The 23,258-nt window shown below is 51.8% G+C and overlaps 1 protein-coding gene across 2 annotated transcripts in view; it reads right to left on the reverse strand.

Moving 5' to 3' along the window:
• AKT2 (AKT serine/threonine kinase 2) overlaps positions 1 to 17,235 on the reverse strand; it is a 49,654-nt gene extending 32,419 nt beyond the window's left edge. The window contains exons 1-2 of one of the 2 annotated variants that reach the window (XM_027079548.1): positions 17,069 to 17,233; positions 9,321 to 9,404 (exon numbers count right to left, since the gene is read on the reverse strand). The gene's annotated coding sequence lies outside the window, so the exon portion shown is untranslated. Of the gene's footprint in view, positions 1 to 9,320; positions 9,405 to 17,068 lie in introns of both variants that reach the window. The other variant, XM_027079547.1, reaches the window with a different exon arrangement.
• Between the last annotated feature and the right edge of the window lie 6,023 nt (positions 17,236 to 23,258).

Genomic DNA, 23,258 nt, shown 5'->3' on the forward strand with positions numbered 1-23,258 from the left:
GACTGGGTCCTCTGCATGCACCTCCTTGTCAACTCTCCCCACACCTCTAAACACTAATTCAGTGCACCAGCCCGGTGTCTGGCTCTCTGTTGAATGCACAATGAACGAACCCAAGTCTCCCCAGAAGATCCCCAGCCCAGGACCGGACACAGCCTCATTAACAACTCCAGAATCTATTCACGCCACCAATCTTTTTCTGAGCATGTCCTAAGCTCCAGACTCTGTCCTGGGTTCCAGAGACAGAGAGTCACTAAGACACAGCCCCTGCCTTCAGGAAGCTCACATTCCAGTGGCGGAGGCAGACAGTACACAGGTCACAACGTCGGGTGGCAGCAAAGAAAAATGAACAGGGAAAAGGAGGGCAGGGAATGGGTGCTGTGTTAGCCACGCTGTATGAGGGACAGGTGAGCCAACGTGTAGGGAGCAAATTTCAGGCAGGGGAAGAGCAAGTGCAAAGCCCCTGAGGAAGCTTGGGAAGGAGCTTGGGGAATGTGGCTGGCACAGGGTAAGGAGCCGGGGCAGGGAGCACACTTGGGCCTGGAGGCAGGCGTGGTGGGGAGTTAGGGAATTCCTCTCCAACACGGGGGCCAACACTGCACCTTCCCCTGGTACGAGCTCAGCTCAGAATAGGGCTGGGTTACCAAACAGGGCTGGGATGGAGAACCCAGAGTCCAAAGGAAGGGTGGATGTGTAAAGGACAGGGGCCTCGTGTCCAATCTCAGCTCTCCCCTCCCCTCCCCTCCCCGCCCTCCCCAGCCCAGCAACTTCACCTCTCGGAGCCTCCGTGATTCAGCAGCACCAGGGCTGTCAGCAGCATGAAAGCACCCACTGTGTGCAGAGGCTCGGCCCACTGCCTGGCCCCCAGTGAACACCCAAACACGTGGCTGATCAGAGAGAGGTGAAGGCAGCCGGGTGTGGCCGAGAGTGGTCAGGGTTGCAGAGTCCAGGAGCCAATGCCAGCTGGGTGGCCTTGAGCGTGAGGGCGCTCCTCCAGAGCCTCTCCTGATCACTCCAACCACCCCACCAGAGGGCCATGACCATGCCCAGGGCAGGGCAGAGGCTGAGAGAGGGGAACTGGTTGCTTTGGGTCTCCCAGCTGAGGAGCTCGGCACACCAGAGCCCCTTTTTACATTCTCACTTCAGCAACTAAAAAGCCAGCAAGCAGCAGCTCGGGCGAGGGTGGGGGAGGAACTGAAAGAGCCCCTGCATCCTGCCTGGATCCTGCCCATCCTCCCGCTGAGGGTGGCACGTCAGCTGAGGTATCTGTGACGCAGTCCTGCAGTGACGAAACACCATCACCACAGCCAAGAAGATGGCCTGCTCCCTGGGGAGCTCCCGATGGAGGACACCCAGACCTGCCTCTGGAAGCCAGGCATCAGCACAGCAGGGGAGTGTCTGCATGGCCCCACCCCACCCACTGCTCCATAGGGTGTCTGGGCTTCAGTCGCTGAGGGTCTGGGCAGGAGCTACAGCTGTCAGTTAGAGGTGAGCCACCTGGGAGGCAAGGTGAAAAGAGCAAGGGCACCTCAAAGGAGAGGACATTCACACAATGAAGGAACGCACACAATTTCATTAGTTATGGGGAAACGCAAATTGAAACCACCCACCAGGATGGCTAAAATTTTAAAAACTGACAACTCCAAGCGTTGTCAAAAACGTAAAGGAATCGGTACTGCTGGGAGTATAACATGGTTCAACCACTATGGAAAATTGTTTGGCAGTAACAATTAAAACTCAATTAAAAACTACCCCATGAACCAGCAATTCCACAGCCCTCTAACAGAAATGAGTGCCTTTGTTTACCAAATGACATGTACTAGAATGTTCACAGCAGCAACATTCACAGTAACCTCAAAACTAGAAACAGACCAGGTATCCACCCACAGGAGAATGGATAAACAAACTAAGGTAAAATTCATAGAGCACAACACCACACAGGGACCAAACTACTGATACCTACAACAGGGATGAAGCGTAACAACTTTACACGGAGTGAAAGAAGCCAGACGCCAAATGACACATCAAGTATGAGTCCATGGACAGCAAGTTCACAACAGGCAACATGACACCATTTGTTTCTCACTTGTAAAACTGTGCAGAAGATCAAGGAAGCAAATAACCAAAAGTCAGGAGAGTTGTTACATTTGGGAGTAACAGAGGAGGGAGGTTTCTGGGAGCTGACAATGTTCTATTATGATTACAGAGAATCACAGCTTTACAGTTATTTGTTATACTGTACTGTATAAAATACGTTGACCATCTTTTTCTGTATTTTATGATGAAGTCACAATAAAAAACAACCTGGGTTTGGGAGCCCAGAAGATATAGGGGAGCTAAAATCAGGCCTCCTGGCTTCTGGGGCTCCCCCCAACCCCAAGGCTGGCTTGCCTGGATTTTCACCTCAGGGCCAGTCACCAATGAATAAGGAAGAGGAATCTGGGGTTCGCAGGCTCTGGATTTCAGCCCCAGGCTTTGCTGCTTCTTGGCTGTACGGCTGCAAGCGACACCCCCATTGGCCTTAGCGCTCCCATCTGTACAATGATCTGGCCAGAGGAGGGACGTGCACCCCGGAGGGGCAAGGCTGGAGTGTTGGTGAGTATGTTTAACACAGAAGAAAGCTGAAAGGGAATGAAAATCACCATCCACAGTGGTCAGCTCTGAGCAGGGAAAGGAGAGGTAACTGGAGATGGGTCCCTAAGGGCAAGGTTTGATGTTTTAAATATCTGCTAAGTACATGGATTTCACTGACTCATTCTAGTGTATGTCTTAAACACTCTAGTAATTTTTTTTTTTTAATTTTAGGACTTTTATTTTGGCTGTGCCGCGCAGCATGCGGGATCTTAGCTCCCCGACCATGGATCGAACCTGTCCCCCCTGCATTGGAAGCACAGAGTCTTCACCACTAGACCGACACGGAAGTCCCTAATTTTAGGACTTTTTATTTCTGTCTGCCTCGGAGGTCTTGTTTCTCAATGGTTTCCAAACTGTACCTCTCTCAGAAGCTTCATCTCACCTTGCTGGAGTCACATCCATTAGAGATGATTTACAGGATGACACAGGGCCACGGGGAGACAGGCCCTCAGATGACTGCCTCGTCCTAGCTGGTAGCCTTGGGAAGGGACTGGGTCCTGGAAAGGGTCCTTCCAAACCTCTTTTCTCATCTGTAAAATTAAGGTCACGGTGGCTCCTGCTACTAGAGGGACCGTGTGGCCTAGATGAGCAGCTCTAGTGCTCCTGTCCTCGCCCCTCCTACAATCTGGGACCCTGTGACCACCTGAGTCAGAGCAAACCCTCTCCTCTGCTCAACCCCTCCCAAGTCCCCATCTCACCCAGAGTAAAAGAAGCCAAAGTCCTTTCAGGAGCCCAGGACCCTATTCTGCATCATCCCCCGCTTCACCTCTCTGAACCCTCCATGGCACCGGTGCCTCCAACACACCTGGACCCCCTACCTTGGGGCCCTTGCACATGCTGCCCCCTCAGTCAGAAGCGTCTTCTCCAAGTATCCGTGGGGCCCTGCCCCACTTTCTTCAGCCTCAGCTCACATGTCTCTTTCTTCGTGAAGCCTCCATACCCTCCGTGGTCAAGAGGACCTCCCGTTATCCTTCATGAAAGTAAAGCGCTCATCATCACCGCCTCGACTGTACATATTTACTTGTTTACAGGCTTACTGTCGACCTCTCTCCACTGTGATGTCAGCATGGTAAGGGCAGGGGCTCTGGCCTGCTCGGGCACTGCAGAACCTGATCCTCACGTTCAGATCCTCAGAACCTTGAGCAGTGCTAGGTCCACAGTGGGCACTTAATAACTATCTGTGGAATGAACGTGGGTAAGAGTGAAGCTCTGTGCCCAGAACACGTTCAAAGTAAGTTAAATTCCTTTCCTTGCCCCTTGTCAAGTCCTTTTTCTCTCGCCCCCTCTCCCTGACCTGCTTTCCATGCCAGACAGCACAGATGGGATAAGGAGGCAGGAGGGGGAGGCAGAGGCTCTGCATCTCCTGCAGCTGCAGACAATGGGGTGGGGCTCCGTCCTGATACCCTGACCCCCCAGGAGCCTCTGTCACCTGCTCTGTAATCTGCGCCGTACCTACAAGTCCCAGGAGGACTTGCTCAGGAGAGAAATTCAAAGACAATACGAACCTGTGGTTCGACAGGCAGTGTCTGCCGGTGGGAATGTGGGAGGAAAGGCGCACAGGGCAAGCGAAACGACTCCCTCATTCACCACCCGCAGCTCTGTGAACTGGACCCGTGTTTTGTGCGGGCACTTTAGCAAAACTGATAAAGTGGAAAATGCACATGTCCTTGGAGCAATTTCTCTTGCAGAAAACGCTTATGCAGGTGCACACAGGTTCTCAGGCAGGGTTACTCAACCTCGGTACTAGTGACATTTAGATAATTCTGGTCATGGGGCTGTTCTGCCAACTGTAAGAGGTTTTAGCAGCATTCCTGGTCTCTACTTGCTAAAACCAACAGCTCAACCTCCCTCGGAGTTCTGACCATCAAAAATGTCTTCCGCCATGACAAAATGTCCCCTGGGGGCAAAGCCATCCCCTTGGTGAGAACTGCTGTTCTGAGAATACTGTTGCTGGAATAGTGAAACCCAGGAAGCAACCTAAATGCCCACAACAAGGGTCTGGTATCGTCACAACGGTTAATATGATGCCGGTACGAAAGAGCCAATGCCTACGCAGCACCTGGCACACGCCAGGCACACCTAAGTGCTTTGTACATGAGAATTCAACTCTCGCAGAAACCCTATGCGGCAGGCGCTCTTTAGCTGAGGGTTTTTTTTTCCATCTCCTTCTATAATTATATTTAAACTTTTTCTTTTTCTTTTTCATTTTTTTGGCTGCGCCACACAGACTGCAGGATCTTGGTTCCCCAACCAGGGATTGAACCAAGGTCCCAGGCAGTGAAAGCAGAGTCCTAACCACTGGACTGCCAGGGAATTCCCAAGGCACCCTTATTATCATCTCCATTTTTATGAAGATACTAAGTCACAGGGGTGAAATAACTTGCCCCATCACCTGATCAGGAAGTATGGAGCTGGGCTGGGACCACAGGGGCCCAAGTGGCCTGTGGAGTTAAGGCACACCTGGATTCACGTCCCTGCCCGTCAACTTTATAGCCTCCCCAAGTCTCAGTTTCCTCTGCAATGCAATGGGGATGACAGCAGGGCCTCCATCACAGGCTCATGTGTGGGAAGAGCCCAGCAAAGCACCCAACCCTCGGTGAAGGTCCACCCACCAGAGAGAACATGATGCAACCTCAACATGACATGCTGACACTGCCTGTCAGCGTTCAGTGTGCTCACGGCACAAGACAACATTGACCTGACCCCTTTCTGAAGCACAAACGTGTATGCACCACATCACCTCAATTCCGATATGCTTATTTTTTCACAGGCTGACAATACTGAGATGGACGTGCATCTCACAAACCACGTATAAACTTCATCTGCAGCATCCTTTTCAGAAAAGTGGTTATGTGATCAACAGTAGATCTTACAGGGAACGGTGTCTTCCATGGGAGGGCACGAGGTATATGTTAAACGTCATGTGCAGAGAAGGAACTGTGCCAAAGAGCCAACAGAGGCAGAATAATGGGAGCAGGAGTGAAGGTGACCTCGGGAACCAAATGCATTTCAACCTCAGCTCCGCCACTTGCTGTGTGACGTTGGGCAAATCACTTCCCCTTTCTCCACCACGGTTTCCTCATCTGAAGGTTAGAGATAACAATGGAGCAAAGGTCCAAGGCTGCTGTGAGGATTAAATGAATTTATCCACATAAAGGCCTTCAAACAGAGCCCAATACGATGACTGCTCAACACCTATCAGGTGTTAGCATTTCCCCAGCAGGTGGAGACATGGGGACCATCACTTCCTACATGACACGCTTCTGTAATGTGAATTTTTACCTATACTGTCTCTTTGGTAAGAAGGCAGTATTGAAGACACTTTTTCTTCTCCTGAGCACTACATGCTCCCCACAACTGCCCCATCTGTCTACTTGGAGCAGGTAAGACTGGAGGCAGGCTGAAGGCGTGGGTGGGCTGCAAACAATACTGGGACAAGAATAAGCACCAGAGCAGACTTCCTTCTCCTCCCTGCCACAAGCCCCACACTGCCTTGCTCTGCCCGCCTTTCAGCACCCACAGAAATCATGTCAAATGTTTGAGTCTGCCTGGCCACAGACCCGTAACACTCGAGAGCACCATGTCGCAGTTAGAGGGACCCTCCAAAAACAGCTCTGCTCTGGGATCACGTCACAGGCCCTTATGGAGGCCACAAAGGCCCACTTGAGGTGGCCCCTGCCTGTTCTCCAGCCTCATTGGTAAGCATGCTCTCCCTGCCCCTCCACTGTCCCCTTAGCTCGCCCTCTCTCCCTCACCCCAGGGCCTTTGCACATGCTAGTCCCCCACCCATCTTCATCTGCCAAATCCCTGTTTCCTCAGGGAAACCTGCCCTGACTGCCCCCTGCCTCACGAGTCACAGACCTTCAGAGCTCGGCTTTCCTGTCCCCTCACAGCACTTACCACCTCTACCGTGCTCAGTCACTCGTATAATTAATTATCCACCTCCCACACCAGACTCAGAGCTCCGCGAGGCAGAGACAGGGCCTGTCCTGGTCTGCACTGTGTCCCCAGCCCCACACAGCCAGGGCCAGGCCCAGAGCTTTCATCAATTCAGGGTGGGGGTGGCAAACAGAACCACAGCTTCTGATCTCAGAGTTCTGCCAAGTGGAGGGGAAACAAAAAAACCTGCATTCACTCATTCCACAAGTATGGCACCCATGCTGTGTCAGCACTGCTCTGGTCCCCAGAGAGTCAGCAGCGACCAAAACAGAACTCCCTGTCCTGGAAGAATTTATGGGGTCGGGGGCGGTTGGACAGGCATTAAAACAAATAATTTAAATAAACAGATAAGTTATACAGTACACCAGAAGGACAAATGTTATGGAGAAAAGAAGTATACAGAGGACTAGGTGTGTGGGAAGCGGGCGAGGGTTTCCAATTTTATAAACGGTGGTCAGAGCAGGGCTCACTGAGACAGTGAAATCGGAGCACAAACCTGAAGGAGATGCGGCGGCCACTTGGAGACCTGGGGGAGAATGCGCCAGGCCAAGAAAGAACAGCGCCGGGTGTGGCCTGCGTGAGACACAGGAGGCGGCGGAGGGGAGCGAGGCGTGTGTGGCTGCAGAGGAAGCCGGCGACCTGGCTGGGCAGGGCCTGGGAGGCCGCTACAAGGGCTGTGGCTAGGATTCCCCGGAGGTCCAGTGGTTAGAACTCGGCACTCTCACTGCCAGGGCCCGGGTCCCTCGTCGGGGAACTAAGATCCTGCAAGCCTCGCGGTGCAGCCAAAACAAAAAACAAAAACAAAAAACCAACAAAGGGCTGTGGCTATTGCTTGGAGAGAGATGGCAAGTGTCAGCTTGAAGAGGGTGCAATGTGTGGAATCCCCTGGCCCCAGGGAGGCAGGAGCTGTATCCCAGCCTTCTCCTCCGGGAATTGTGCCCAGAAGAAGCCCTATGCACTGGCCTGACACTCCCACCACCTGGCTCACTTGGGGACCACAAGGACCCATACTTCACAGATGGGGAAAACTGAGGACAGGAAGGCTGGACAGCTAGGACACAGCTGAGGAGACTGAATCACGGCGTCCCAGCCTGAGCCTCTTCCACCTCCCTCTACCCTCACTCTCAAGAAACCGAGCCCCTCCCACACCCCAGCCAGCCCTCTCTTACCATCCTCGATGCCCTGCAGAACAGGGCCACCCTGCCCCCCCCACACACACACACACACTCACACGGTCCCTCCCATCTGGCTGAGGGGTTCCTCCCTCACAGGAGCGGCTCCGCACCGCCATCCTCTGCCTGCCTCCCCAGCCGAGCCCTGAGGCAGGGCCTGGTGGTGTGAGTCCCCACGTCATCCCTAGGGCATCTTGGAACAAACAGGCAGGATCCTCACCAGGGCTAATATTTACTGAGTGCTCACAACGTGCCAGGCCTGGATTCATATTAATAATCCTCACAGCCACCTTGTGAGGCAGATATTATTACTATCCCCATTCTTTGGAAGAGGAAACAGAGACCTAGAGAGAATAAATTGTGTGCCCAAGACTGTAACAGCGGGTGAGTACAGGACATGGCTGATCTAGACAACAGCATTTTCTGTAATGATGGAAATGCGGCTACTGGGGCTAGTCCAACGAAAGAACTAAATTTTCACTTTAATTTTAACTACTTAAAATTTAAATAGCCACACATGGCTAGTGGCTAGCATACTGGAGGTGTAGCTCTATAGAACCTCTCTTAATGAGGCACCAGGAGCCGAAGGCAGGGGCGGGGGTGAGGGCGAGCCAAGTACCATGGACGCTCACAGGCCCAGGGCTGGACCGTCCGTCCCCTGCCGGTGACGCTCCCACGCTCCGTCCCCTGCAGGTGACGCTCCCACGCTACACCATCACTCCCGAGCCACGACCCTGACCTGCTCACCCCAGGGAGCTGGAACAGGGCTCCGAGGCCCAAACCCATACCTGGAGTCCTCCTGGACTCAAATCCCGACTTCCACTTCCAGGCTGCAAGGGACGCTTCTCTGAACGTCAGCATCCTCGGTCTATAAAATCTGATCTTAATACCAACCAGACCAAGCATTTATTATGTTATTTCAAAAGATGACTTTTTTGACAACCCAGGGTCGTCGTGGGGACCCAACGAAACGTGCTTCCAGCACAGTTGCAGGTGAGGCCGGCGCTTTGGAAGACAGGAAGCAATTACACAAAGGTGAATTCCAAAGTCAAGGGCCAGCCTGAGCCTCAGTTAGCCAGAGCTATGGAAGTGGCAGCTATGTTAATACTGTCAGTAGCTGGTTAAAAGGAATCAGCCAGATGATTCATGACATGCCCATATTAACTTTTTTAAAAATATCATATAAATGAAAACACACAGCTAGAAAGAAAGCAGGTAACTCACAGACACCACCCCAAAACACATGCTCAACACCCTCACCAGCCACCCCCTACCTAGGTCTCTGGACACCAGTTTGAGAAGCACGACCCTAGGGGACCCCAGACCTGCCCGAACAACCTGGGTTCCGCCATCCTCCGCTCCCTCCCTCTCTCCCAGCTCCACCACAGTGGCCTACTTTCAGTATCACCACATCAAGGTACCTCCCACCTCAGGGCCTTTACCCAGACTCTACCCTGCCTGGCCCATTCCTGAATGCCTCACCTCAGGAGACTTCCCCAACGACACCCCCCACACACACACCATGGCCAGCTTAGATCTCTGTTCCCTTCCTCAGAGCACCAGTAAGGCAAACATTACCTCTCCGCGGCTTCCTTTAGACTAGGTGTTGCTCCCTGGTGTTCAGAACTATACATGGCACAAAGTAGGTACTCAGTAAATTATCTGGTGAGAGAATGGAATACACAAATGACCAGAAACAGCCAAAGCTGGCTCCAGAGGCCATTCAGGAATCAGTGCCTTCCACCCTCATCCCTTCCCCCTGGCCCCTGGGGAAGGATGGAGCTGGCCAAGGTCAGGGCCCCATGGGCATGAGAGGCAGCCGCAACCTCTCTCCCAAACAGGCATCAAGTGGATCTAACTCACTCATTTCCAGGACAACTGAGGCTTTCCTTGTGCCAGCTCTGTCTAGAAGAAGAGAAAGCAAAAAAGAACAGAAATAACAATCCCAGAAACAGTGGCCGTGGCATTGGTCGGAGGCAGAAGAGCCAGTCTTAAAAAGGCAGACTTGACCCCAGATAGAGCTGGGTTCAAATTTCATGTCTGTCACCTATTAAAACTTTAACTTTGGGTAAATCCAATGACCTCCCGGGCCTTCATCTGGGGAGGAGAGCTGCACCGAGCTCCCAGGTCGTGGTGGGAAGCAGGCATGTACAGCCCTGGAGCAGTGCCTGGCACAGAGAGCCCACCGTGCCAGCTCTCAGCAAAACACGGGCAGTCTATGTAGCGCTCTGCACCTCAATTTCCTCTCCACAAAATGGGATGGCTGCTGCCTACCTCACGGTCTGCCATGTGTCTGAAAGAGCATGCATGGAGCGCTCACAGCGTCTGGCCGAGCCCCTGCTCAGCGACGGGCGTGATGAATATTCCTGTCCGGTGCCCTCTCCAGTGGGAACCTCAGCTAAGTGGCCTGCCACTGCTTCCCTGCCAACCAACAAGCCCGAGCTGGCCACATCCAGAGCCCCTTCTCTGCTCTCAGGTGCCCTGCCTGACAACCTGCAGCAACAGCAGCTCAGATCCGCTGAGCACCTTCTTTGGAGGCCCCGTGCCACGTACTTTCTGACACGTTAGCTCCCTGAATCCTCCCTACAGCCCCTCTCGGCAGGGATGTGCCGTCAGCTGAGCAAAATGCATCTCCAAGGGATGAAATCAGGCCCCCACCGTTGCATGGCAACCAAGACAGGAGCCAGGAGCAGGGTTCACACTCAGGTTGGCTGCTCCCAGCCCGGACCACTACACAGATGATGAACACCTTGAAACCAGCCTGCAAAGGCCTGGGGAGGGGGGCAAAGGAGCGGCAGCCACCCCAGCCCGTTTGGAAAGGGCCCACAAGGTGGCAAACCAAGGCAGCCTTGGATTTCTGGCCTCACCCTTAGAAACAACATCTGCGGAAGAGCTTCCTGGGCAGGACAGCTGGGCCTGAGGAACTTCCTGCAGGAACCTCCGACATGTAAGTCTCTCCTCGGCCAGCCCTGGCTTGCTGCCCCCTGCTCCCGCACCCAGGACAGCCGGGACCTGACGTGGGTGCCGAGTTGGCAGCAGGTCCTGCCCCCGAGGGGCCAGGCCGAGCTCCCACTCCACCACCCCTCCCACCCCTGCTCCCTCCCTCCCTCCCTCCCTCCTTCCCTCCTGGTCTGCTCCCAGGGCTGTCTCCCCAAGCTGGGCCTCCTGCTGCTTGGCTGGCTGTCCAGAAGAGCCTGCCACGGAACCACCCCACCATGCAGCCCAGAGGCCTGGTGCTTGAGAGCCTTCCACTGAGAGCTCTTGGGAAGTTGAAGAGGGGCCCAGGGAGAGGTGTCCCTGGGTCCCCCAGAGGCTTGGAGATCCACTGAGAAAAATACTCCTTTCCATCCCCCCCATCCCAAGGGATTTCTGGAGGCCCAAGGATGCATCCTCTGAGAGGCTCTGCTCCTTCCAGGAAGACACTCCAGACTGAGCCTGGGAAAATCAACAGCCAGGCTCCTGCTTACTGCGCTAAGCCTTAAGTTCCAGGCTCCGGTGTGGGATTAGAAGTCCATGGTTACCAAGCACCTTCCTGGGCTGGGGGGACTCTGGAGCCACTCTGCCCAAATACAAAGCCTGTCAGTGTTGGGGGACCCTGCACAGATTACCGAGGCTCTCCAGGCCTCATTTCTCACCCCTGTGAGGTGGGAACCACAGCTGATTCCTCCTCGGTCTGAGGGGTTTTCACTCAAGTCTCCCATGGCTCTTCACTGCACACCAGTCCTACCTACAGGCCACCTCCCCAGGGAGGCCCTCCCAGATCATTCCAGCTAAAACATGACGTCCCCACTCTCTCTTTCCCCTGACCCTCATTCATTTTGCCTTTGAAACGTTCATCACAACCTGATGCCCTATTATTCGTTTGTTTGCTGGGTACTTGCCTCCAGTAGAAGGCAGGCCCATAAGGCCCAGTCTTCCAAGTTCTAGAGCAGCGCCAGGAACGTTGCAGGCCCTCAGGCCACAAGCTGAGTGGAAGGCAGAATCAGCAGGTACAGTTTTTAGCAGGTATTACTGTTGTTCTGTGCTGTTATCTGATATTAGCTGTTCGGCTGGGGAAGGGTGGGCAGAAAATCAGCCCCCTGAGCCCCGCCATCTGTCCCTAAAGGGAAAAGCCACAGGCCCTGGGAAACACGGTGTGAAAACCACAGAGGAGGGAGGCACCCAACAAGGCCTTCGCTCTTTCTACGGCAGAGATTCTACTCAAGGGGGAAGTGGGAGGCATGTGAAACTCCCTGACCGGCTCTAAAATCTACCCCCACGCCAGGCAGAAGCCTGAGAACCTCTCATATGGCAAAAGGCATCTTCTAAAACCCTAAATCTGACCAAGCTGCTCTTCAAGATGGTCTACAAGGCTCTGAGTGACCCTGCCTGCCCTCAGCTGCACCTCACCTCACCCCGCAGGGCCTCACGGGCCTCTGCGCAGCCTGTCCCTGCACCTCGCTGAGCTCAGTCCTCCCTGCAATTTTTGCACTGTGGCTCCCCCCACAACCCAAGGTCGTTCCTTCTCCTCAGGTCACCTTGTCAATCTGAGATCAGCTCAGAGGCCTTGCTGGCAGCCCATCGCACCAGATTTTAATTGCCAAGCACCTCCCTTTAACCTGCCCCTTGTTTATTCAGCAGGTTCAGGGTTTGCCTCCCTCAGCTCCACGGGGGCAGGGCCTTTGTTGAGTGCCCCGCTGTATCCCCAGCACCTGAAGCAATGCCAGACACAGAACAGGTGTTCAATAAATGGTGGCGGATGAATGAAAACCTTTCCTCAGCTCTGCAATGCCTTCGGGATCAAAGCCACACTTCCTGCCCAGGCCCACGAGGCTGTGAGAGGCCTGGCCCCTGACTCCCATAAGCACTGCTGCTACCCTCCCTGTTGGAGACCACCCTTCTGCCTCTCGGCCTTCAAAAGGACTGTTCTCACCCAGGTCAAGGCCGTTACCACCACTCCTGGGAGCTATGGTGGAGAGTCAATAAAAGCACAAGTAGGAAAAGGGTTTAGCAGAGTATAACATCTGGAAAGGACCTAGAATTTCAACCTCGAGGAGGGGCTCCAGGCAGCAACTGTGTAGGAGGTGGCGGGGACCTGGGGGCTGCATGTGCCCCGCCCCTCAAGCCTCCAGAACCTCCTGTTTCCTCACCTGGAAAATGGAGATGCTAATTTCAGCCCTGCCCTCCTCCCGGTGTTACCTGACCAGGCTCTGTAACCTGGGAAGGGCCTTCAAAATCCTAGCAGAAGTAATAAGAATTACAATTGTTAAGATATCCTGAGGGCTCACCATGTGCCAAGCACTCTTCTTAAATAGTGATAACTGGAAACGTTTACTGCAGGCTTACTGTTACACCTGCACAGTTGTAAGTGCTCTCCAGAAATTAACCCGTTTAACCTTCACGACAACCTATCAGGAGGGAATTATCATCATCCCATGACACAAATGATGAAATGAGCTCAGAAGAATTGAAAACATGCTCAGAGTCGCACAGGCAGCAAGTGGTAGGGCTGGATTTGAAGCACTGAAGCACTTCAGTACAGCTCTTTACAGAGTTTAGAAACCAGGACAGCAGATTCCCGGATCCTGGCTGGGCCAGGCTGGGGGGCTGGATTCCAGGATGATGCCTGAGAGGACTGAGGGTGGGGGGGGTGGGGAAGGATCGATGCCCTCAGACTGCCACCGGAGCATTTATTCAGTGCCAGGCACCATTCTAAGAGCTCCTCTTGGATTCATTCATTTAATCCTCATGAAAGCCTGAGGGGGATGTCATTCTGAGCCCATTGCACGGAGGTGAACACTGTGGCCCAAGGTCACACAACTAGAACATGAAAGCACCAGAACTTGCACACATGCCCACTACACCATCCTTGTGCAGGGACCTCAAACACGGGTCCCCTAGTAGCTGTGTCACCCCCTATACGTCTCTCCTGCTGTTTCCTCCCGGCTCCCAGCAGACATTCTGCCCCAGGTTAAAAGATGCCCTGGCTCAACCCTGAGGAGGGACCAAGTTTTATCAGCAAGCCCAGAAACTGCTAGACTGGCTGCCGGCAGAGGTGCTCATGGCAGCCCTAGGCTCCAAGGGTGAGGGGAAGGAAATGCCCGCAGTTGGCAGGGTCTAGGACAGGAGCTTTGAGGTGACAGAGACCCTCTCCAGCTTTGGGACCATGAGCAAAGAATTCATTCAAACCCCAGTCTGGCCCCCAAGCGTCTGACAGACCTAGAACAAAGCAATTCCTCCTCTGAGCCCCAATTTCTGACTCTGAAAAATGGACAGAAACACCATGTCCACCCCTGGATTCAACTAAACCACTGTTCCAGTTACATGTTGACAAGCAGTTTACTGTGAGGCTAAACCAGGCCAGGAGTTCACGTCCCAGCTCTACCACTTCCAACTTTGAGATGTTGGGCAAATCATTTCACTTCATAGCAAGTGTCTTGGTTTCCTCATCTGTAAAATGGGTATCACACTGCTACCTAGCTCATAGGAGTCTATAAAACAGGCATAACCATACCTACCCCATGGGTGTGTTTTGAGATTTAAATGAGGTCATGGGGTACTTCCCTGGTGGTGCAGTGGTTAAGAATCCGCCTGTCAATGCAGGGGACACGGGTTCAAGCCCTGGCCCGGGAAGATCCCACATGCCTTGTAGCAACTAATCCCATGCGCCACAACTACTGAGCCTGCGTTCTAGAGACCGCGAGCCACAACTATTGAGCCTGCGTGCCACAACTACCGAAGCCTGCACACCTAGAGCCCATGCTCCTCAACAAGAGAAGCCACCGCAATGAGAAGCCCACGCGCCACAACGAAGAGTAGCCCCCACTCGCCGCAACTAGAGAAAGCCCACGTGTAGAAACGAAGACCCAACGCAACCAAAAATAAATAAATAAAAATAAAAGAATAAAAGATAAATGAGGTAATGTGTGTAAAAGGCCTGTCACATGCCTGACATAGGGTGAACATTCAATAAAATTCAGTAGGGTTTCCCTGGTGGCGCAGTGGTTGAGAATCTGCCTGCCAATGCAGGGGACACGGGGTCGAGCCCTGGTCCGGGAGGATCCCACATGCTGTGGAGCAACTAGGCCCGTGAGCCACCACTACTGAGCCTGCGCGTCTGGAGCCTGTGCTCCACAACAAGAGAGGCCGCGATAGTGAAAGGCCTGCGCACCGAGATGAAGAGTGGCCCCTGCTTGCCGCAACTGAAGAAAGCCCTCGCACAGAAACGAAGACCCAACACAGCCAAAAATAAATATTAAAAAATAAATAAATAAAAGAGTGTTGTTTCTAAATTTAAAAATAAATTAAAATAATAATAATAAAATTCAGTAGCTCTGGAAATGATTTGCCACTCTGTGCCTCAGTTTCCCCTTCTAAAGTGGAGATCATGACAACAGTACACAAAGCTCTAGGCTGTGGGCATTCTGCAAGTTAATCCACGTGAAGCATTCTGAACAGTGTATGGCACACAGAATGCACTCAATAAATATCAGCCATTGGTCTCAAGATTATTGTTTTTACTACTGCTGTTAATCCCATCAGGCAAACCCTCTAAAAGCTGGCAGACCAGAGAAAGAAACCCCTGGCGCAGAGAAATTCTACAGAGCCACCGTGGCCTCACAGAGACTCAGGGACCGTTCTCTCCAGCAACCACAACCCATGGAAACCAGTTAGCTAGGAAGCTGATGATGTGGACCAGAGCGACTGTCTGCCCCCTTTGACCACATCACCAGCCCACATTAGCTGGGTCAATCAGGGATTATGGCCAGCCCTCCGGGAACTCCAGACCCAGGACAAAGGTTACCTAGCAAGCCAAGGTCACAGGCTGGCCTGAGGAGCCAAGCTCCCACCCAGCAACCACAGTGAGAAACCAGATTCGTGGGGGATTTGGCCGCCCCAAGTCCTTGGCCTCCCTGGGTCAGTGTGGGGCAGGGGCACCGCCACCAAGTCCCCTTGGCCTATGCAGAGAGGAACAGCTGGGAAAACAGCACTCAGCCTCATTGCCGCCTAATGGTGAAGCCAACTGTTATCGCCTGGTGGGGAGCGTAAACATGATGAGCGGCTGGACCAAGGAGACACAAACATGTGTCTGGCCTCATGGCCAGGATGGAGGGGCCTGGGGTGGTGCCTGGCCCCTTGGCACCCACCACCAACCACCCTCAGGCCTGAGCTCCGGATGCTTCTCTGACAGAGGAAGAGTAAACAAGGTTCAAGGGCAGACCATGGAAGACCTAATTACGCCCAGGCCTCTTGCTGAGCCCAAGTGCCTTCCAAATGAGAGGAAAGGGGTGCTCAGAAGTCTAAGGATAAAGATGTCCCAGCCACCCTCCCCTCGGGGAGAAGTGTCCCTCAAAGCACTCCTTCCTCCCAAGTCTTAAGCAGATCCAGGGACACAGATCCTCAAATCCAAGCTCCATACCCCCTCCCCTCCCTAATATGGAGCCGAACGCTCAGAAAACAAGCGGCTTCTAAGACGTCTCCCCCAACGCCCCAGCCAAAACCACTGGAAGAATTTGCCTCAGAGGTGTCCCAACACACCTTAAAATAACGTTTAATAACATGAAAAGGTTCTAGGGTAGACAGCAGTCCCACTGACCATCCACTTCCCCTCAAAGTCAATAAGAAGTTCAATAAAGGGTGATTCCCCCTCCAGCTCAGCGTAAACCCCCAAGCTCCACCCACCAAACACAGGAGGCAGAACCCCCTCCTCATCGCTCGGCATTACAGCGCTCCCAAAGTAACTCCCCTGAACACCCACTCGGGCCCGTCCCCCCGCCGTCCCTCAAAATTATAAACATCACAGCCCTCCTCCTTTGATATACCGCGGCTCTACGTTCTAAGGATGGCTCCCCCCAGGACCTCAGTGGTACAACCCAGAGGGCGCTACCCGGGCCACACTAGATACAGCTCTCTCCCCAGAAGCCCCTACCTCTCTCTAAGCACACTCTAGGAACTATTTCCACAGCCCCCTACACTTGGTAAGACGCGCCCCCTCAAAGGCTTAGCCTTCGCACACCAGGCGGGCTCTCCCCTCCCAGCCCACTGGCCCAACCCCCAGCTCAGCACGCAGGGGTCTACGCCTCCAGCCCTTCAGTGGTTCGGTCCCCACACTTTGATATGCGCCCCCTGCAGCTTCAGTGGTACTGCCCGCCGCCCCCGCCCCCTCGGGGCTAGTCCAACCGCCCCCGCGCAGCCTCCCCAACTCAGTCCCGGAAGGGGGGGGCTCAAGGACTACGGTCCCCGCCCAGTGGGCACCGGTGGTACGGCCCAGCGCGGCTTTGCTGGGGGTCCGGACGCGACCATCGCGGGGGGGGGGGGCGCTTGGGGACACGCGCTGGCGCACTCACCTGTCACCGGCGGCCGCCCAGCCTCTCTGGCGGGGTTCTACTCCTGCCCATCGCCACGCTACGCTTGATCCCGCTCCTTGTGTTTCTGGCGGCGGCGGCGGCGGCGGCAGCAGCACCAGCAGCAACGCCTTAGCGGAGCCAGGCCCAACGGCTCGCGCGGCGCGGCCCCCCCGCCCCCTCCCCCCAGCCCCCGCTTACCGCCCCCTCCCACCCTCTGGACGGAAATACCGCCTTCTCCCGCCACAAACAGGAACTGACGTGAGAGAGGGAGAAAGGAACTCGAAGAGAGCTAGAGCGCAAGCGCAAGGAAGGGGAGGTGGCCGACTCAGAGAAGGGCGCCTGCGTATATTAGGCAAGCTTGAACCGGTGTGGGAAAGGGATGTGCCTCGCGCAGGCGCCGGACGGGAAAAAAAAAAAAAAATTGCGCAGGCTCAGTAAGACTCTGACGCCCGCTCTCCCTGGAGGCTAGCCGCGATGATATTTCCCGGCAGGCCCTGGTCCTTATTTACATACGCTTTGATCTGGTTTTACTCCGCTCTCGCCTTTAGTTCAGGTTCCGAGGCTCTTAAAGAGCCTTGGAGCGGGCGTTAGGAAGGGTTTCCTTTTCGGTATTTCCTCTCATGGTTGAGCACAGGCACTGAAGCCACACAAACCCAGCTTTGCATTTCCTTACTGGTGACTGTGGGCAGAAGGCTTTACCATTTTCTGTGCCTCAGTAGCCACATCTGCAAAATGGAAACAATCATAGCTGCGTCCCTGGGCTATTTTATGTAAACAGAACGGTGTATGTCAATTAGATATGCTATAACTCCAAAATATTAATCCTATCTGTTCATGATATATATATGCAATTAAATATGGGGTATAACTTTTTCACGGGGTAACTTGGGCCTACAAATGCCTTAAAATCGCCCTGGGAAAAAAAAAAAAAAAGAGCACAGATCCTGGCCCGTGTATTAGCTAGTGTAGTAGACAGCTGTGAGACATCCGGATCCCAGTTCCTGCTCTCTCATGGGTTGGGTGGGGCTTCCTACTTTATGAATTTGGGTTCTAGTAATGCCACACAGAAGGCCTGGCTGGGAGTTGAAGAACCCTGGGTCCACCTAAGTCTGCAAGAGTGTCTCAGGCAAAGTCCTCTCAGGGGTGGTAGTTTCCCCAAAGGTAAACCTACTGCTGGAACTAGCCCTCTGCTGGTGGGTCTCCAGCTTGGAACTCTTTGCTCTGTGTTCCTAATTCCTGGTCTTCCCCCATCACACTCTGACCAGAGCCTCCCCCCTACAGCCCTGACCATTTTAGCCTCTCACTGCCTGTTAACAGATCTGTCTTCTCCATTGCACAGTGAGCCCCAAGAGGGAAGAGTCCAGGACTATCTTAGTCATCGCTGTGTACCTAACACTAACCAGCAAAGGTCCTGGCACAGAGTGGGCTCTCGAGGAATATTTGTTTCAAAAAGTAGCCCTTCTGCTCTGATCTAGACTCAAGGTTACTCTGGCCTACTCGATTTACTCCACTCCAGGATGAACAGCTCATAGTCCATTCCCCTACCTCTAAGTCCTCCTGGGCTGGCTCGAATCCCTGCCCCTCCTGGGAAACAGGATGGATTACAAGACACAGAGATGTCACTGAAAGCTTCCGTGTGCTTGTGTCTGAACTTGTAGGGGCACTAGTAGTAAAGGGTGATGGCTTTCAAACTATTTTAAGACCTAGTAGGAATTCCCTGGTGGCCCAGCGGTTAGGACTGGGCACTTTCACTGCCAAGGGCCCGGGTTCAATCCCTGGTTGGGGAACTAAGATCCCGCAAGCCATGGCGCAATCAAAAAAAAAAAAAAAAAAAGACCAAGAACACACAGATGTATACTTACAATCCCGTGAAACAAAAGTGTCACCAAAGGGAACTCCCTGGCAGTCCAGTGGTTAGGACTCTGTGCCCTAAGATCCCACAAGCTGTGAGGTAAAGCCAAGGGAAAAAAAAAAGTGCAACCAAATGCTATCTACCCTATGTATGATGCACTCTGATATTTAATATTTTTTTCAGTGCTGTTTGAGACCCCGCTGAACTAATTTTCTGACCCACTAATGGGTCGTGCCTTGCAGTTTGAAAAACACTAGTCTGGGAGCGAACAACACTTACTTGCTTTGGAAATAGACAGGCCCTAGTTCTAATCATGCCTCTCCTGTGTCCTTGTCAAAATAACATCATTTCTCTGAGCCTGCCTTTCCTCGTTGCAAAACAGTAGCAACAGAATTCATTTAGCAGTTACTACAGGCCAGGTTCTGTTCCTGACACAGTCTCACCAATGCTATCCTGTTGCTGTCAACACAATCTTGGAGGTTAAGTGGGACAGTATGTTAACGGGCTTGCTCAGGGTCCCAGGACAAGTTAGGGCTGGAGGCGGGATTTGAACTCAGGTAGTCTGATGCAAGAGCCCGTGCTTTGAACTCATATCATGCCGGAAAATGAAAAGTAATTGCCCTACTTTTGTCCCTTGTGTTGCTTTGGCAAACCACTTAATTATTGTTTGGGGGTCTCAGTCTCTCAATTTCCACATCAAGGGTGATTGAGGAGAAAATTTCCTAAAACCCCAAACTGCTCTCTACCTTCTAATCTATTCTGTGAACTTCCCGCCTATGACTATAAATATGGGCTGCACAGGCACTTTTCTGGGGAGAAGGGCCCAAAGCTTCTCATCTTTAGTCTGCTCAAAGGCCTCTTGATTCAAAAAAGATGATGAAGAATCCTGCCCTGAGGGATGGAGAGGGCACCTCCTCAAAGTCCCCTTCTGTCCCCAGGGAATGGGAATAAGCCCCTAGAGTTCATTTCAACCCTACTCAAAGATTGCGCTCCGATGGTGATGGGGCAAGCTGCCTGGGCCAGCCATAAAGAACCTCCTGGTAGCCCCAGATGGGGAGGCTTCCACTCCACCCGACAAAGTCTGGAGGGGTCTATCCCTGGCAGTGGCTCTGGCTGGGGGGACCCTCCCTGCTACATGGGTGATCAGGAGATACAAGCAGGAATACTCAGATTTCCCCTTTCTTCATCCTAAGCGGAGCATTTTCAAGGGAGAAAGTCCATAGCATTGATCAGATTCCCAAAGAAGACTGGAACTGTTAAAAAAATTTTTTTTTATTTAAAAGAGTTTCCCACACTATACAGAAATGTTGAAATAATATCTTTGACGCCGCAGCCAGAAGTTACTAAGCCCCACCCTAGATGCTACTGTGTTGGAAAGATCCTTTTAGAGTCATTTTAAGTGTTTGGCAGTAGTACAGATAAGGGATTCTGTAAATGTTGGTTCCTATTTCCTTTTTATAAAATGTTTTATCGTTCAAAAATTCTAATAGAAGATACCATGCACCATGCACATTCAACTTTTTAACACATCGCAGATTTCCAAAACGTGTAAGGTGAGGCTAAATGTGCTTTAGTGCAAACCTTGGGATAAAACTTTTTCTACTCTTAAGACTGAACACCTTATCGATCTGCTCTGACCACATAGATGGCTTCTCATCCCGCATGAAAGAAAAGCTAAAGGCCTCACCATGGTCTTCAGGGACCTATGTGAGCTGCCCCTATCTTACTAACTTCATCTCAAGCTACTCTCACCCTTGACCACCATAACCTAGACACACAAAACACTTCTCTGCCCCACCAAAAAGACAAGCTTGTTCCTACCGCAGTGCCTTTGCACTTGCTGTTCCTTTTGCCTGGACTGGTCACCCCCCTGATCCTGATCTTTGCATGACTGACTCCTTCTTGTCTTTCAGAACTCAGTTCAAATCTCATCTCTGTAGAGAGGCTTTCCCTGGCCACCCCAAATCCAAAAGAGCCACACTGTCACTTCTTTTCAGCATATTTGAATTCTCTACCTAGCACTTAACACTAAAGAATTTTTTTAAAAAATTTGTAACTGTCTTCCCCCAAAACCAGAACATAAATTTGCCCATGAGGGCAAAGACTTGTCTTGGGCTGTATTCCCAGCATCTAGAACAATGCCTAACACACAGTTGGGACTTGGGGATCAATAAATATTTGTTGACTGAATGTGGTTTTGATTAGGAAAGTTAAAGCTCTGTACTGGGGTGAATTTTACTTCAGGTCTGAACTTGTCTACTCACAAAAAGTTGAACAAATAATAATAATCTCTTAACCTTTATTGAAGAACTCCCACGTATCAGGCACAGTGCTGGTAACTATATCCATGACCTGAATATGTTCCTGCAGGTAGAAGTCTCTGTAAGGCCTATTTTGCAGAAGTAAACATAGGCCCAGAGAGGGGAAGTCTCTTGCAAAATATCACTTAGCCAGACTGTGGCGCCCAGATCCATTCCCAAAGATGTCTCAGGCCAAGACCTCGTTTTTACCCACAGCACTGGACTTCACCTGCGTGAGTCCAGATTTGAGATACAGCAAAATCTCATTTTATGCTAAGTTAAGGTATGTGGATTATTTGAATTGAGAAAAAAATATATTTTTAAGATTTAATTTTATTTATTTTTGGCTGTGTTGGGTCTTCATTGCTGTGCACAGGCTTTCTCTAGTTGCGGCGAGCAGGGGCTACTCTTCGTTGTGGTGCGCGGGCTTCTCCTTGCGGTGGCTTCTCTTGTGCGGAGCACGGGCTCTAGGCGTGCGGGCTTCAGTAGTTGTGGCACACGGGCTTAATCGCTCCGGGGCATGTGGGATCTTCCCGGGCCAGGGTTTGAGCCCGTGTCCCCTGCAATGGCAGGCGGATTCTTATCCACTGCGCCATCAGGAAAGACCGAAAAATATTTAAAACATAGTTTCCCACATTATTAAGAAAAAATGAGATGATATGAATATCACCTAATTTCTTTTTAGGTTAAATCACTTCACAGCTGCCCAAGGAGACGATTTATAAACTCTATTTGTGCTGTTACCACAAGATGGCGCCACGTGAGCTGACCATCCCGGCTGGAACCCAGCTGACTTGCAGGTATCAAGCCTTCCGGGAGAAAGTTGGACCTTTGTGTTGTTATGGAAACATTCACTGTTTAAAAGGAAACTGTGACATAACACCTAAACGTAACACATGATTGGAACTAGATTCTGAGCCGGCGATAAAAATGGCAATAATGAATTTTATTGGGACAATTGATGGAATATTAACTGGGGTTTAGATAAGAGTACTGTATCCTCATTAAATTTCTTGGTTTTGATGGTTGTACTGTGCTTATGAAACAAAATGTTCTTGTTCTTAGGAACTACACACTGAAGTATTGCGAGGTAAAGGGACGTCATGTTCAACTGAACTCTCAAATGGTTCAAAAACACAGCGTAGGGCTTCCCTGGTGGCGCAGTGGTTGAGAGTCCGCCTGCCGATGAGGCCACAACAGTGAGAGGCCCGCGTAGCGTAAAAACAAAAAACAAAAAGTCCACAGCGCGCGCGCGCGTGTGTATGTGTGTGTGTGTGTGTGTGTGTGTGTCACGCACTTATGGAGACGGGGAGGGGAGAAGAGAGAATGATAAGACAAATGGAGCAAACAGTTGACAAATCTGGCTGAAGAGTACACAGGAATCTCTTGTACTATTCTTGCTACTTTGCTGTAAGTTTATAACTATATTAAAATAAAGAGTTACCCCAAAAGCTCTTTTTTGTAGCCAACGAGAATGTCACTAAAGGGTTCTTTAAGTGGTGACGCTAATGCTGGTATGGAAAATCTTCCCTGAAAATCATCAATTTCAGACAGATTAGATAACCACACTGTGCCAGGCACTGTTTAAGCCCTTCACATGAACTGACTCATTTAATCCTCATAATCATCCTGTGAGGTGGATGCTACTATTACTCCCATCTTAGTGAGGAGGTAACTAAAGCACAGAGAGGTTGAGTAACTTGCCCAAGATCACACAGCTGCTCTTAATCATAACAGCTCAAGCTCTTAACCATAATAGACCATCAAGGAGGCCAAATGATCACCAGGATATGCTATGTTGGTTATTTAGGAACAAGCACTGCATTAAATATGAGGGAGCAGAAAAGGCAGCTCTAGGGGAAAACTTTGGAACAATGAATGTAGGTTTATGTGCTCTGAACCCCTGCCTCAACCTGACATTCAAGTCTATGTAAAAGTCAGTCTTGAATTATGCAAGGTTTAGCCAAAATAAAATAGGGAAATAAAATGGCTGCTTATTCTGATGTGAACCTGCTAGCCGTCAACACTGGAGGAAAAA

This window comes from Aethalodelphis obliquidens, unplaced genomic scaffold (genome assembly GCF_003676395.1).
Source record: "Aethalodelphis obliquidens isolate GAN/ISIS:26980383/991018 unplaced genomic scaffold, ASM367639v1 scaffold43, whole genome shotgun sequence".
NCBI lineage: Eukaryota > Metazoa > Chordata > Mammalia > Artiodactyla > Delphinidae > Aethalodelphis > Aethalodelphis obliquidens.